Source organism: Eptesicus fuscus, chromosome 21 (genome assembly GCF_027574615.1).
Source record: "Eptesicus fuscus isolate TK198812 chromosome 21, DD_ASM_mEF_20220401, whole genome shotgun sequence".
Lineage (NCBI taxonomy): Eukaryota > Metazoa > Chordata > Mammalia > Chiroptera > Vespertilionidae > Eptesicus > Eptesicus fuscus.
Window position 1 is genome coordinate 8474456 of NC_072493.1, and position 17319 is coordinate 8491774.

Consider the following 17319-nt stretch of genomic DNA (forward strand, 5'->3'; position numbering starts at 1 on the left):
TGTGCCATGCAAACGAGGTCCCCCCTCCCCCCTCCCCCCTCAAAAAAAAGGCAGGGACACAATGACTTCTAATTCATTCATTCATTGGACCTGGATTCTGGACGTGTCCAGAGGGTGAAGCCAGCCACGCTGGCTGAAAAGGTCCTGCAGGTGTGTTTTGTGTGGCTCATGCGCCATTTATTTTATTTTTTGCAGTCGCCACTGTAGCAGGTGCCATGGGCACACTGCCTGCGACCCCTTTACCAGAATGGTGTGCCATCGCCTGGGTGCTGTTGGCTGCACCTTTCTCTGGAGCATTGCCCTGGCTCTGGGGAGCTGCCCGGGAGGTTACGTCCTCCCACCCATTCAGGTGTGAGCTGCAGGCAAGGATGTCTGATGAGGGTGAGGACCCAGCCTCCTTGTCTCGGAGTGGGATAAACTCTGATGCAATTCACACTCCAGAGCTCCCCCGGGTCTTCTGAAATCACACCTCCCCATAATGTTCCCCTCCACTCTATATTGTCTCTTTTACTCTCTTATAATTCCTCCTGAGAGCCCTCCCTCAATAAACCACCTGCCCCAAATCACCACTCCAGGCTCAGGCTCTGCTTCTAGGGAACCACTTTAGTATTGTATTGTATTGTATTGTATTGTATTGTATTGTATTGTATTGTATTGTATTGTATTGTATTGTATGACTCCAAAGGTGAGAAAGCCAATTCTTGCTTCACGAGACTCAGAGCCAAGGGGTCAGAGTCAGGGATACAGGAACAGATGTAGCTCAGGGTTCCAGGGCTCAGCGGCAAGGTGTGCAGAGTGCACAGCGGTTCAGAGCAAGGCTGTGGGGACACAAGCCTCGGGGTTGAATTCTGGCTTCCGCGCTTACACACCACGTGCCTGGGGATTGTGTTAGTGATGGAACCCTCCTCATCTGATTGTTGTGGGGTTTAGTTCATGTAATACACTCGGCAGGGTGCCGGGGTCACGCTAAATGTCCAATGCACGTGAGCTGTCCCTGTGCTGGGATGGGTGGGAATTGCCATCATTTTTGAAATTCAAATGAGAGGAGAGTCTGTTTGGCTTCAGATGAGGGCGAGACCCTCCTTCCCTGGCTGCCTGGGGAAGTAAGTCCTCATGAGGAGGAGCTATCTCACTGCCTGGGAGGAAGCGTGGTGCCTCCTGGTGAAGAGTGGAAAGGATGCGGGGTCTGAGGGAAAGCTCTCTGTAAAGGGAAAAGAGTTGAGAGAACCTGGTTGTCTAGGGACAAGTGAGAAGTTTGCTGTAGATGGAGGGTGCGTGTAGGTGCCAAATGGAAGCAGATGATGATGGGGAGGAGGATGGTGATGGTGACGATGGCAATGCTGACGAAGACTAGCAATGAGTGGGAGTCAGTGAGGCCAGCCGTGGAGGCAGCCATGAGGGGACGGGGGACAGCAGCATGGGGAGAGGAGAGGTGCGGATCCTCCTCCACTTCACTGCCCTGATCTCTTCCTCCTGGCACTGGGTGGAGGGGTTGCAAAGCACAAACAGCAAATGTAGGTACTGACTGTGGTGGCCCTCACTGCTCCTCCACTACTCTCTTATTTCCACCCCTCTGTCCCACCAGCCGCTCGGCCTTGCTCACAGACAGGCCAGGAGGCAGCAGTGGGAAGAGAGTCTTGGGCTGTGGCTGTCAGGATGGGATTCTGAGCCCAGGATCAGGGATCTGCTATTCCACCTCCTAATGCGCACTGGGCCTTCCCACTGCATCTCCATCAGCATCTTCACCTTCTTCTTTAAAAAAAATTTTTTAAAATATTGATTTCAGAGAGGAAGAGAGAGAGAGAGAGATAGAAACATCAATGAAGATAATCACTGGTCACTGCCTCCTATACACCCCCTACTGGGGATCGAGCCTATAACCCAGGCCTGTGCCCTCACCAGGAATTGAACTGTGACCTCCTGGTTCATAGGTCGATGCTCAACCACTGAGCCACGCTGGCTGGGTCATTTCATGTTCTTTTCATTTTTTTTTTTTGCTTTTTAAAAAAATAAATCTTTATTGTTCAGATTATTACAATTGTTCCTCTTTTTCCCCCCTATAGTTCCCCTCCACCCGGTTCCCACCCCACCCTCTGCCCTTCCCCCCCACCCCACCCCGCACTGTCCTCATCCATAGGTGTATGATTTTTGTCCAGTCTCTTCCTGCACCCCCCACACCCCTTTCCCCCTGAGAATTGTCAGTCCACTCCCTTTCTATGCCCCTGATTCTATTATATTCATCAGTTTATTCTGTTCATCAGATTTTTTTATTCACTTGATTTTTAGATTCACTTGTTGATAGATATGTATTTGTTGTTCATAATTTTTATCTTTACTTTTTTCTTCTTCTTCCTCTTCTTAAAGAATACCTTTCAGCATTTCATATAATACTGGTTTGGCAGTGATGAACTCTTTTAGTTTTTTCTTGTCTGTGAAGCTCTTTATCTGACCTTCAATTCTGAATGATAGCTTTGCTGGGTAGAGTAATCTTGGTTGTAGGTTCTTGCTATTCATCACTTTGAATATTTCTTCCCACTCCCTTCTGGCCTGCATAGTTTCTGTTGAGAAATCAGCTGACAGTCGTATGGGTGCTCCCTTGTCGGTAACTAACTGTTTTTCTCTTGCTACTTTTAATATTCTCTCTTTGTCTTTTGCTCTTGGCATTTTAATTATGATGTGTCTTGGTGTGGTCCTCTTGGATTCCTTTTGTTTGGGGTTCTGTGCGCTTCCTGGACTTGCAAGTCTGTTTCTTTCACCAGGTGGGGGAAGTTTTCTGTCATCATTTCTTCAAATAGGTTTTCAGTATCTTGCTCTCTCTCTTCTTCTGGCATCCCCATAATTCTGATGTTGGTACTCTTGAAGTTGTCCCAGAGGCTCCTTACACTATCTTCAACTTTTTGGATTATTTTTTCTTTTTGCTTTTCCGGTTGGGTGTTTTTTGCTTCTTTGTATTTCAAATCTTTGACTTGATTCTTGCGATCCTCTAGTCTGCTGTTGGATCTCTGTATATTATTTTTTATTTCAGTCAGTGTATGCTTAATTTCTAGTTGGTTCTTTTTCATATCCTCGAGGGTCTCAATTTATCGGCCTTTTCTAGAAAATTCTTGAAAAACCTTATAACTGTGGTTTTGAACTCTATATCCAGTCATTTGCTTTCCTCCATTTCTTTCATTTGTGACCTGTTTCTTTGTCACCGCATTTTGGCTGCTTCCCTGAGTTGATAGAGTGGCTTTGTGTGCTAGGTGTCCTATAGGGCCCATCAACTTTGTTAGATCTCAGCCTCCCCAGTTACGTGAGGTGGACACTCTTGGTGCACCCCTTTGTGGGCTGTGTGCATAGTCTTGTTGTAGTTAAGCCTTGATTGTTGTTGGTATCACTGGGAGGAATTGACCTCCAGGCCAATTGGCTGTGAGGATCAGCTGTGTCTACGCTGGGAGAACTTGTGTGCTGGAGACACCCTTATGAGACAAGACTTGCAAAAGCCTCTGTGCTCAGCTTGGATGGGGCAGAATCTCAGGGTGGAGCAGACAGCAATGGCTTCCTGTCAGCCCTACCCTAAGAGGCCCCCTGGGTCTCAGTGTCCCGCGGTAATCGCTGCAAGCAAGCACCTCTGAGAGAAAGTCGCCCTCGAGTTTCGCCTGTTGCCAGACAGTCCAGTTTCTCCCGAATGAGTCTGGGTCCCCAGAGCCTTGCCCGGAACTGGAGTTCAGAGCAGTCGGGAGCTTTTGTCTCCCTCCTGATTGAGAAGGCCAGCCGCGTACTCAGTTGCCAGCCCTCTCCACGCGTGCGCCTCCGGACCTCTGCCTTCTACAGCTCCTCTGAGTCTCAGTGTGCTTTTCTCTTTCCTTCTAGTTGTAGAATTTCCACTCAGCCAGCCTTCCTGTGGTTCTGCATGATGTCCGTTTTGTCTTTTAGTTGTAGTTTTGAAATTGTTGTGCAAGGCAGCAATTTAGGTGTTTACCTATGCCGCCATTTGGTTTCCCCATTTTCACCTTCTTGACGAAGGCTCCCACTCTCTGTCTGGATTCCTAATGCTGTTTTCTCTGCATGTTTCTTGATGTTCATTCTTGCATAATATAAAAACAGGAAAAAATCCTATTGGGTTATATCTTCCCTTGCTGTTTATAACATGGTTCAGAGTTTTGGGCATTTTGGGTTGTCCCCGTCTAACCCATGCTCCCTTTGCAGCCCAAGTGAACTTTCTGATTCTTCACTTCCCCATTTTAAACCTCTCAGAAGACTCTCCATGTTCCTGAGGATCAAGCAGACGCCTGAGAGAGGCTGAGAAGGCCCTTCCTGGTCAAGGCTTTCTGCCCCATTTTGATAGCAGAAGGGGAAAATGACCCATTGCCGCCACTGGTGTCCCATCTGTCCTCCCAGCATGGTCCAGAGGTCGGTTTGAGTTCTCAACCATCCGAGAATATGAAGGTGTGCTACTCGGTGTAACTGATTGTGGAGGTATTTGTCTGCTACTGCTTTCAATTTCTACTCTGTGGGCCATGTTAAGCAAACCCATCAACTTTGTTAGATCTCATCAGGTGGTTTTTTACATTCCCATTCTTCCTCTTAGCTATCTAACTTCTGCTTCTCCCATTTCTTAAGCCCCTCTCTTTCTCCCTCTTCCTCCTTCTCTCTCCCTCTCCCTCTCTTGCTTCCTCTGAGGTTCACATCACAAACCTGCTCCAGATTAGATAGGCCCTTGATTCCTGCTTTTAAAGGGAGCAGATGGTCATCATGGCTTTAAATCATGTTAAAAGTAGGCAAATTCCTGGGCCTCTCTGGGCACAAACACCAAGTCCCAACCCACATTTCCATATTTACTGCCTGGCTTTGTGGTCTTACACTTGCTGCACCTCCCACCATGGGAAGCAAGCGACAGATGGAAACAGATGGGGCTGGCTCACTGCCTTCCCTGCCAGCGTGGTTGAGCTCGGCCATGCGAGAAGGGGACGCGATCTGACGCCCGTCACGGAAAGCAGCCTGCCTGAGCCTCTGATTTTCTTACGTCCCCAAACGCTTCCGACTGGCCACCTGTGCTCAGGTGGAAGTTGGTGGGACATCACTGAGTTGCTGAGACTCAAGTTACTCAGACCTTAGGAGGTAAAAACTGGATTTTTAAAGATTCTCAAAAGGAGATGGAACTGGAGCTTCTAGAACAGTGATCCTCACTACAGCTGCCCATGGCATCACCTGCAGAACTTTAAGAACAACCGATACCTGACCCCCCCACTGAGGCGTTCTGAGTTACTTGGAGTCTGGAAAAGTTCCCAGCATGATGCTAATGTGCATCCAAGGCTGCGAATCACTGACTTATAAGACGGAGGCAAGAAGGTCACAGGAATGGTGATAAAGTGAGAGCTCTGCTTGGTCTGAATGTTTGTGTCCCCCCAGATTTCAGATGTTGAGATCCTACCCCGAAGGTGATGGTATTTGGAGGTGGGCCCTTCGGGAGGTGATTAGGTCCTGATGGCAGAGCCCCCCTGATCGGGATTAGTGCCCTTATAAAGGAGACCACAGGAAGCTAGCCTGTCCCTCTGCCATGTAATCCACAGGAAAAAGATGCCGTCTATGAACCAGGAAGTGTGGGTCCTCACCAGATGCCAGATCTGTCTGCGCCATGATCCTGGACTTCTCAGCCTTCAGAATTTTAAGAAATAAACGTTTGTTGTTCATAAGCCCCCCAGTAGCTGGACTTTTGTTATAGCAGCTGCACGGACTAAGACAGGCCCTAATTAAGTAACTGCAGCCAACAGTTACTGTCACTTACTCTCTACCGGGCATTATATTAAGTAAGGACTGCCTAATTAAATCTTCACAAGGTGCTAGGATGGTCCTCAGGCTTCGGATGACAGAACTGAGGCTCATAGAGCAGGTGGCTGAGCTAAGTTAGCCTCTCTCCAACGCTCAAACTCTTAACACCTTGACTCAGTCTACCTGACCAACAGGTGAGGGCTTCTCCTTCAAGCCATGCCCACGGCAGTGACTCATAAAGTAGGCCTTTCATTTTAAAAGTAATTGAAATCCATGACATAAAGAAGACAGAATGTATTTCCTAGAACTTATTTTGGTATCTAGATAAGGAAAAGCGTAGGGGAATGTGCCCAGAATCTGCCATGAAGCTCTCCAGAGGGATTTCTGTGAGAAACGGCCATTTCCCCAAAAGCTCCAGAAGGTGTCCCCACTGCTGCATGCTCTCGGAGACGCAGCTGTGAGATCTCCCTTTTAATCAGCTTCAAAGCTCTTTGGAAATATTTTCAAAACAGGACGGTTTTGAAAGTCAATTTCTTCTAAGCTCTGATCTCAGTAGATGCAGCTTCTTTGGGGGATTTTAATTAACATGAACCCATAGATAAATCAACTGCGCTCCTTTTAAGAATCAGGTCACAAAGTGAACTAAGTGGATATCACTTTAACTCAGGTTCAGATACAGGCTGATACTTCCCACTGATTGCTTCAGAGGCCAGCTTGGATGACTAAATATCTAAAGGGCTGATGCCCTCTACCAATAGGGGAGACATTGGGAAGATGCCTTAAAAAGAATGAATTTATAATAAGGGAACTAGAGTTCTTTATAATAACATAAAAGCTGTACAAAAAGTTTTGTTAACACTCACAATTGAAACGAAAAACATCCCAATTCATTTCTCCTCGGGGTAACAAATATGGTATCTCAGGAGACGGGACTAAGCTGAACTGCAAACAGAGGCAGGCTGTGTGATCCCTAATATGGCGGTCACTTCTACGTTAAATAGGAAGCGCGTGAAAGGGCTCCCTCTGCTTGGCCTGGAGTCACTGGCAGGCCAACCACAAAGGCAGGAACTTGTTTCTGGAAGCTCAGGCTCGAGAGGTGGCTTACAGCCCTCCAGGCCAAGGTGATCCCTTGAGCAGATAAATCAGCTGGCCCATCCCAGCAGGAGAGGAGAATCTAGATGGATGAGCCCATCTAGGGGAGGCCTGGGAGGGTTTCGGGGGGCAACACGGGGGATAAGCAGGGCTGCTGGAGGTCCGCCTCACACTGTTGTTCTTCACAGGGGGTTTCACATTTACTAGTGCTGTCATATTTACAATGGGGGTGGTGCAACATGGCTGTTCGTGTCATTCTTATTCTTAAACTATGCATACATGTTATATACACGTTTTCACATATGATGCAATTTCACAGTAAACATAGAGCGGACGTCGAGGAGTATGTGGAGTCATGAAATCATTTCTGATTGTCCACTGAGGCAGTTTCAGTTAAGTGAGGGGCCAAAAGCCAGCTTAAACTGGGTTGGGGAGTGAATAGGGGAGAGGAGTATATTGTTTCCTTACGTACGGAAGACACGAGAGGATTTAGAGGAGGGCTCTCTCAGACGTGGGGTGCAGGCCCTGAGGGCAAAGACAGAGAGAGCTCGAGAAAAAGCGAGAGGCAAAGGCTGAGAGGGAGGAGCACAGACAGAAAGTTTGGCTCTTCAAGGCAACAGACGTCAGAAGGTCAGAAGGAATGAATGAGATGATGAACGTGTGTAGCCTGAGTGTGGTGCGGGCTGGGGAAACCAGGAGGAAGCAGCCAGCCAGCAGAGTGTGTAGGAATCGGAGGGAGGCATGCTGAGTAAGGAGGCGGCCAGGAGAGCGGAGAGGAAGGATGGAGTCTGGGAAACTTCTGAGGAAAAACTGGTGGAATGTACTGACCTGGGGGCTACTGAGGAGAGAAGCTGAACTGAGGAAAGAGGACACAAACCATACAGGCTAGGAGGTGGGGTGGAGCCTTGAGAATGTTCATGATCAACTTCACCAGTGAATGACAAATTGCTTTCTAGAGTGGTTGTTATCAGCGGACACGCTCGCGGGCAATGCCTGAGCTGCTGTCCCTCCGTAGCCTCCACCATACCTGGTGTGGTCGTGTTTAATTTGACCCACGCTTGTGGGTGTGCAGTGGTGTCTAGCTATTGTTTTAATCTCCTTTTTCAATATTACTAATGAGGTGGAATCTCTCTCTATATCGGCCATTCATAGTTCCGCTTCTGTGAAGTAACTGCCCACTATCTCCCATTTTTAAATGGAATTTTTGCTTTTTTCTTCAAAGGCATGCTTTATAGATTTTTTGAAGATAACAAGTATTCTAGAACCTTCTTTCAGTTTGCGACTTCTCCTTTAATTATTTTATGGTGTTACTTGATGACTCAAAGTTTTCAAATTTAATGCAGAAATTATGAATAGTTTCATAAGGTTTGTGCTTTTTGTATCTTGGTCAGAGACCATCAAGGCTTTATCCTACATGTTCCTCAAGTGTAAAAAAAATTGCCTTTCACATTTATAGCTATCCACCATCCTCACTAAATTCTTTGGCTAGTTCTAAGAATTTACCTGTAGATTATTTTGAGTTTCTATGTAAATAAGTATGCCACTTTTCTTTCTTTCCAAATCTAGTCCCCTTTATTTATTTTCGTATCTTCCTGAAATGATTTTAACATTTTATTATTTTCTCAAGTTATCCTTGATCAGGTTAAGGAATTTTCCCATGAGTGATTGTTTAGTTTTAGTTTTTTTCCTTAATCTGTTGAGATGACCATTTGTTTTTCTCCTTTACTGTGGTAATGTGATAAATTAAATCATTAGACTTTCTAATGTGGAACCCAACTTTGCAATTCCTGGAATTAACCTAACTTGATCATGATATCCCATCTTTTTATTCTTTCCTAGACTCAATTTGCTAATATTTAATGAATATTTTGCATTTATAGTTTGAATTAATGAGAATGACCTGAAATATTTATGTCTCTGACCTGGTTTAATGAGCGGGTTTTGGTATGAAGATTAGTTTCCACAAATCTGATTCATTTCCTCACTCTGATTCCATAAAATTAGTTGGGTAATATTTCCTTTTATTATTTTTATTTTCTGAAAAGAACTTTTGTAAGTTTGGAATTATTTGTTCCTTGAAAGAACTTGCCTGTAACTATCAGGACTTAGTGTTTTATTATAGCAAGATGTGAAACTATTTAATTTCTTCAATGGTTATGAAACCATTGGGATTATATATATATGTGTGTGTATATATAATCAACCTGCACACTGCGCAGCCCGGGATGGGTGGGTGCAAGGACACCCCGGCCTGCCCTGTGGTATTCAATATATCTATTTTTGTTTTGAAATAAAAATAAAGAACCATGTGTCCCCTAAATTTTTTTCTTTCTATTGACTTATTTATTTAAAGTATTAAAATTTACTACAATATTTCTACATTTTCTTCAGATCCAAACAACTAAGAGGATATTGTATCTTCAATGTATATGTGTGTATGTGTGTGTGTGTGTGTGTGTGTGTGTGTGTGAGAGAGAGAGAGAGAGAGAGAGAGAGAGAGAGAGAGAGAGAGAATGAGAGGGAGTGTATGTATGTATGTGTGTGCCATCAAAAGAAACCTTCTTTATTTTGACTGCATAAAATTTAGAAATGCTGAACAATAAACAGTACCTTAGACAAAAAATGAATAAGATAAAACTATAAAGCAGGAAAGAAATCTAAAGATTTCCAATCTATGAATCTAGGGCTAAACTATCGTATGGTTTTAGGGCTAAACTATGAATTTAGGACTAAAGTAATGAAAATATTATGTCATTTGAATGGGGTGTTGTCTTGTTCAAATTATTTTTTTGCATTGTTTTTAAAACCAACCAAAATGTTTTCAGGTACATATTAAATTACTTCTATAGATCTGTATTAATAGCCATATCATACAATCATGGTCTTTGTTAAAATGCCCATGTCAAACTTAGATGACAGTTTAGATAATAGTAGTCATTTAATTCAAAATGCAATACTTCTAGTATATAATTCTAAAGGATCTCATGGGGAATTCTATATCCATGAGAATTATATTAATGAATCTATATTTAAATATTACTACTGTAAAGTTATAATTCTGTGTACTACTAAGGGTAATTGTGGCATCAATTTAGTAAGAGTAGCTAAGCTAAAGAGAGAGCAAACAAGTTACTGGAACAGAAACAGGCAGAAGTTGATCCTGGTGTGGGGGTTCAGGACCCAGCTGCTGTGGGAGCCGTGCCACACCAGCAGGTGACCCTGGATTCTTGAGCTCTCACCAGAGGACCCGCCTCCTTCCTGGGGCCCCCGGTGACCCAGGGGATGGCCGGGCACTGCAGGGCCTCTATGGGCTGCAGGGGGAGCAGAAGGAGCAGAAGGGCGACCTGGGAAAGGCTGGACCTTGGACTTGACCTTGGCCAGCATTTGCCTGTTGTGATCATTTTCTCTCCTCAGGTCCTGGGACTTCCTCTCAGTGACCGCTGCTGCCTTCTCTGATGGCATCGGATCTCCTTTTCATGGTAGCAGGTGCTTCCTCGTAGTTCCTGGTTCAGGTCTCGGGCCATCTTCTTAGACGTGTTCAGGAACTGGTAAGTGGAGTGCGTGTTTCTCCCGACGGTGGGAAATTTCTTCTCCATGTCTAAGTAGCGCGTTTCCGCCTCAATCGGTTGTTTCTGTAGTTGTGTCGCATCTTCACGTGTATCGGGCAGAATTTGAAGCTTCAGCTTCGGCGGCTGAATCTCATCTTTTAGGTTTGAATTTTTACGCTGCAAAGATGCTTTTTCAGTTTGCAGGCTCATTATTTCTGCTGCAAGCGCTTCATTCATTTGCTTTTGCTTCCACAATTGTCTGGCTAATTCCTGATTTTCCTGGGACACGTGGACATCAGCATCCCCCTTTTCTGCTTCCCAATTTTGTGGGGATCCCGAGTTTCTGTCATCCACGTGATCTTCAAGGGAGGCAGGCTTGGGGACGGTCGGCATCGGGTTTCCAGCCGCTGACCGTGATCGGGAACCCTATCTAGCAGGGCCTGCTCCATTCCTGCATCCGACTGCTCCAGCCTTTGTTTCTCCTCCTCCTCCTCCTGGATTTTCTGCTTCCATCCCATAATTCCTTCTGAGAGTAGTTCTGAACTTTCTGGATAATGGCTTTTTGTTCAAATCATCCATTATGCTTTTCTGAAGTTGTTCTCCATCAATCCCTGATGCTTTTGAGATGGGCTTTTCATTAGTCACTTGGGAAAGTTTACGAGGTTGGCTCTTGCATACTGTTTTCAGTAAATCAACCATATCCTGAATGACAACCTGCCCAGGTATTGATTCAGGGCCCTCAAACACCAGGTCTGTAACAACAGGGAATGGCCTCCACCCCAGGTGGCTTGACGTCAGCTTCTGCCATTGGCCCAACATCCTCACTCTATCGTCCAGACTTCATGGGGGGCAGAACACCTTTTACCTGGCGCCTCCACACTTCTTGAAGTGTGTCGTCTCTTTACTGTCACAGCCGCCACCACCAGAGCGCCCACCAGGCTCCCCCAGGGGAACGCAGGGGGACCTGGGCCATGTCTTAAGCTCTCGGAAACCACCAGCAGCACCCCGCACAGGTGCTCCAGGATCGGCTGGGAGGCAGACGCGGTGGCAGGCAGCAGGCCCTCCATGGCAGGTCAGGCTCACAGCTCTGCCGCTGACTGCCAGTGTCCGGTGGGCACAAATAACCACTCAGAACCCTTCGGAGTGTTCTGTCGCTAAGGTAACAGTTACCTAGCAACCAGGGCTGATCAGTTTGGCTGAGAGGGGTGTGAAGCGAGGGGGGGGGGGGGGAACAGTAGGTCTAGAAAATAGTCCTGAACTTGGCTCTGAAATAGGACGTGATCACATTTCTACAGGCCGAGATCGCTGATGTCGGCCAGGAGATCGGTCACTCTAGGCCCGCCTGGCTCCACAGCAAAGCTAGGGGGTCAGAGCAGGGCTGGGCCCCGTCCTTTTCTGTTCACAAGAGCCAGTCAGGGCAGAGGTGGGCTCATCCCTGGGTGAGGCCCATTCTCCTGATTTAAAGTTTCCTTCTGCTGCAGGGATGCCCACTGCTGCCCACCAAGATCCCAGGGCCGTCCCTCCTCCGAGGCTCCCTCTCTCCTGTGTGTGGTCACTGTGGGCAGGCAGGGGCCCAGGACTCAAGGGGGTATTCACTAAGGGACATGGATTCCAACCCTAGCATCCCAGGAGAAACCAATTAGAACTGGGAGAATCTTGCAATCATGCAGTCTGTGGAGCCAGCATGTCCTGTTCACGTTTCCTTGAAGGGGGTGACTCCACTCCCAGGTGGCCCCGTGACCTGGGCACCTTCCCTAACGTGCCGCTGCTGTCACCAGCCCACACCTCCCAAGGCTGCCCCGGGAAGGGTCTCTAGTCGATCCCCTACCTAGTTACTTTTTTTTCTTGGACCCTTGGGCAAAGCAAGGACCTGCGCTCATCTTGGGTCTGGGCTTGCGGGCTGCAGGGAGGGGTGGGGAGGGAGGGAGGCACTCTGGGCCTGCTCTCCTGAGCCACACAGGGTTGTCACCGGCTAGGTCTGGCTCCAGCCCTGATGAACGCAGCATGGCTCAGGGGAAGGATTTCTGCCCTTGGTCAGGAAAAAAGGGGGCCTGGGTCCCTCAACTAGGAGTCCAAGAACCCTACTACTCTAACCCTTTAGAACAGGGGGAGGGGGGGGAACCTTCTTTCTGCCAAGGGCCATTTCGATATTTATAACATCATTTGTGGGCCATACAAAATTATCAACTTAAAAATTAGCCTGCTGTCCTAACCAGTTTGGCTCAGTGGATAGAGCGTCAGCCTGCAAACAGTAGGATCCCAGGTTCGATTCCTGTCAAAGGCACATGCCCGGGTTGTGGGCTTGATCCCCAGTAGGGGGTGTGCTGGAGGCAGTCGATCAATGATTCTCTCTCATCATTGATGTTTCTATCTCTCTCCCTCTCCCTTCCTCTCTGAAATCAATACAAATATATATTTAAATTTTTTTTTAAATTAGCCTGCTATATTTGGTCAAACATTTAATTAACTCACCCCTAATGCCTTGGCAGGCCAGACCGGATGATTTTGCGGGCTTTATATGGCCAGGGACCCGACGTTCCCCACCCCTGCGTTAGGATCTTGGAGAGCAGCACTTGGTATGAGGGAGAGGAAGGCACCCTCAGGGAATAAATTCCTAATTTTCTTTCATATCTCAGAGACATATGCACGTTACAGGCATCTCTCATTTAATCCTCACAGCAACTCTATGAGCTTTCTACATTATCTCCATCTTACAGTTGAGTAGACCCAAGCTCAGGGATGGTCCAGAAAGACATGGCCAGAAGGACAGAACCCGGATTTTAACCAGCCGTGTCCAACCACAGCCCACGATCTCAACCACCATTGATACATCACGTCTTAGAAAAGGTTCACTGGCAAGAAATTGAGGGATGATGAAGAGACAGATGGAAGCATCCAGAAAATGAGGCCTCCTCCACCCCCTTTCAGTCCTTCCCCTCTCCTCTCCTAATCACAATATTGGACAACTTATGCTCATCACAGGAAAATCAATGTGCGAACAACACATGCTCCTTTGCTCCAGAGCTGGGCTCCCTTAGGCCCTCGTATTCGATTTATTTATAATCTGACTTGGAAGTAAAAAGGCAAAGCTGTCCTTGGAGACCGCTTGGCTCATGCGTTCCAAGTTCTAGCATCGCCTCAGCTTTGCAGCGCTGAGCTGGGCCAGAGATACCAGCCAAGCCAGCGTCTGCTTGGCTCTCCCTGGCCTCTCAGCAGTAAAGGCTGGTTCAAGTGTGGGCTTCCGTGGGCTCCTCTGTCAAACAGATGCCGTGAAACATCACGCTCCCATCCAGCTGCACAGTCAGCCCATAAAGGGCACATCCCCACGTGCTGGCTGAGCCGGGTGTGCGCTCTGCTCTGAGCTGCATCCCAGCTTCCTCATACATGTTGTGTGAGTGAGCGGCACAGACTGGCATCCACCAAAGTCATACAGAGCCCTGTCATACACATGGACTCACGTGGAGGAGCAAGTTTAAAAGCCAATTACTGCCTGTCCCTCTTACAGAATGTTAGTTAGCATGCTTGTCCATTTTACTTCTGTTTTTGTTCCCATATGTGATATGAGGGCCAACTTGAAAAAATGCTCAAACAACAGGGATTCTTTAAATACATGAGTCAAAGTTGCCTACAAAATCACACACACGTGTGCATGTACACACACACACACACACACACACACACACACACACACACACACGGCAGAGGTATGGGTGTTGCAACAGGAAGGAATGTTGAGAGTCTAGGCATCCTCACTCCCCGCCTAATAAAAGAAGAAGAAAAGCCTCTTTTATCCTCTTGTTTCGTTTACTAACTGCAGTGCTGAGAATTATAATTGGAAAAAAAGGTTAGTGTTGGTCCAGCTGATAAAAGTGACCTTTAGCCAGCGAGTTCTTTATGTTTTTCTGACGCCGGCACCGAGGGAGCCTATCTGGAAGGCAAGTGGCATTTTTTATTGTTTATTTTATTTTTTGCTATTCAAGGTGACATTATGCCTTGAACCTTTTCCATTTGGCAGGTGCCAGGAAGCTGACAGAAAAGAATCTTCAACCAGTTATGCAACCACTCTCCGCTCAGTACCTGAGAGCAGGGGAGCAGCTGATTAAAAACTACCCTGTGAGGACCCACTCTGCCAACGGCCGTGCGGGGCCCCGGGACCCACAGGCAGCAGGACAGAGTGCTCTCTGGCCTCCTGGGGAGTTGGACAGTGAGCCATTATCACAAATGGGGCCAGGCCCCAAGGAGCTGGCTCCCAGAGCCTACGGCAGGGGCTCTTATCTAAGGGAGGGTCTCGAGGAGGCCTCCTGGGGGAGGATGTGTCAGCTGAGACATGATGGGGGAAGGGGCTCGCTAGGAAGAGGGGGAGAGCTTCCAGCAGAGAGAGGGCAGTCAGAGAGGAGCAGCTCCGGCCGGAAAGAGGCCCCCGTGGGAGGTAGTGTGGAGATGGCAGAGTGAGGTGAGAAGAAACCAGAGAGAAATGCAGGACAGGCACTTGCTCTGCTGAAGTATCTTGCCCTGTCTCCTAAGAAGCATGGGTGTCATTAAATTAAAGGCTGAAAACCCAGGCAGTGCCACACTCGCCACTTGGCTACTGTGTGGACAATGGACTGTGGAGCATGAGTGACAGCTGAGAGCCCAGGGAGGGGCCGTCGCGATGGGCCAGGCAGGAGACAATGGTGAGCTGAACTAGGGTGACACAGTGGGATGGGAAAGGGAGGCTTTAGAAGGTGGAATGGGTAGAACTTGGTGATGGATTTGACGAAGTGGTGGGGCTAGGGAGAGGAAGGAGCTGGGTGACTCAGCTCCAGGACAGTGATGCCTTTACCGGGACAGAGGCCCGAGAGGAGAGGCCGGAGGAGGCGAGGGCAGAGCCTGAGGTTGGTGTGGGGCAGTGGGAAGTGAGCCACCTGGGAGACATCGGGAGGAGAGGTCAGGAGGGCGGTGCCCTGGGAAGTCAGCAGAGGGTCCGGTGGAGACACACGTGTGAGCCTCAGCAACGGGCCAAGCGAGGCCGTGGGGTAGAGCAACTGTCAGCAAGGGCAGAGGGCCAGGAGGGAACCCTGTGTCCCACCCGCCCAGCGGGGTTGCTGCTGGCCGAGAGCTGGGAGATGAGGGGAGAACAGGACAGAATGGTGTTGGTCAAGCCAGGGAAGGAACGCGTCTCAGGAAGGAGGGATTGGGCAACTGCGCTGAATACTGCTAAGAGGCATCTTTCTGAAAAAACCTGACTCTTGTCTCTCTCTCTCTTTTTTAATTGGTTATGTCCTTTTATTTATTTTTAAAGCCTCATTAAACTGAAAATAATAAATATAAATATATTGTTCTGCTGTCTGAAGTTTAGTGATTTCTCATATATATTCTTTTTTGTAACCTTATTTTTATTGTTGACACTATTATAGATGTCCCCATTTTCCCCTCCTCTGCCCACTCCATCCAGGTCCTGCCCCCTTCCCTCTGGCCATCACCTCACTGGTTGTCTGTGTCTTTGGCTAATCTCTTACCTCTCTTGATTATGAATCTCACCACTGCCTCCAAGAAGGAGTCTAAACTCCTTATCCTGAGATACCTGGCCTCTCGCACACCACTGCCAATCTAGTCCCTGCCGCGTCTCCCTGACTTCTCCTCTGCCACAGAGTCTGCGTGGCGGCCATGCTGACATAGCCCCTGTCCACACTGGTAGGCGGCATCTGTTGCCTCTCCAGCATTCATTCTCCTGTATGTCAGGTTTGTGGGGAGATCTTCCCCACTCCTACCCCCTTCAGTCCACAGGGCTCTGCGGTCACGATTGCAGCCTTTGGTGTGGGGCGCATGGTGGGACAACCCTGATAAATGTGTTACCCTCCCCGACAGTGACTGGTTGAGGGAGGGGACGGGTAACGTGATTAAGCTGGTCTGATCGGAGTGAACCTCATGGAAGTTCTGGGGCAAAGGCTCATTTCCTCTCCGGTGGATCAGCATGTGAGGATGTTGCCCCAGGAGTGAAGGAGCATTTGGGGTCCATGGAGAAGAGCTGATCTGAGAACATGGCCAACACATGGAAGAGAGCAGAGACCCTGGCTCTGGAGACACTGCCTGAGTCCCTGAGTTAAGCCAGGCCAGAAGTCAGAAGGAATCTGAGAACCAATGAATGCCCTTTCCCTTTTATTTTTACTTAGGGTCAGGTTTCCTGTGACTTATGACAGAACTGTGTCCATGAATCCTAACTAATAGAAACACACTATTCCTGTCACTTAGAACATGTCCCTGCTCTTCCATCGGAACGTTTAACTGTGCTTCTCATTGCGGCTTCTCTGGCTCCTCTGAGCAGTCATCCCCTCCTGTCGTCCCTTAGAGCCTGGCATTGTCGCACATCCACCGTGGTTTACACATATGGTTCCCCAACAGCCTCAGGCCAGGGATCATGTCTTATTCACTTTTATATCCCTAATCTCACACATTATCTGGTGCAAAAGAATCACTTATCAAATGTTTTCTGAATGACTGAATGAATGAATGAAAAATTATAAGCAGAAGCTCAATATCAAGATATAAGAATATACTGATGAAAGCAAAAGAATCGTTCAATGAGTCCTTAAAGCAATAGAAAATTATAGCATATCATCTCTACTATTGGTCAAGCGTACTTTCAAAATGTCATTATTTTAATTATGAAAATGGCTTCTCAAATAAATAAATAAATAAATAATAAATAAATAAAGCCCGGCCCTTGCTCCCAGGTGGAATAAACTCATTTAGCTGTTACATGAGAACAACTTCACAGAATCTGGTACTTGCAGCTTATTAGGTCAGGTTGGCTGGTTTCTCCATAATTATTTTAAATGTGTATCCTCTGTAGAATTTCACTTCAAACCTAAACAGCCCCTGACACCTCAAGATCAGGTCCCACGGCTCAGGCCTGACCCTCGGTCCAGCTGATCAAATGAACGAGTGA

The 17319-nt window shown here is 47.5% G+C and overlaps 1 protein-coding gene across 1 annotated transcript in view; it reads right to left on the reverse strand.

Annotated features, from left to right (window-relative positions):
• Nucleotides 1–17319, reverse strand: part of HYDIN (HYDIN axonemal central pair apparatus protein) — a 302917-nt gene that overhangs the window by 128422 nt on the left and 157176 nt on the right.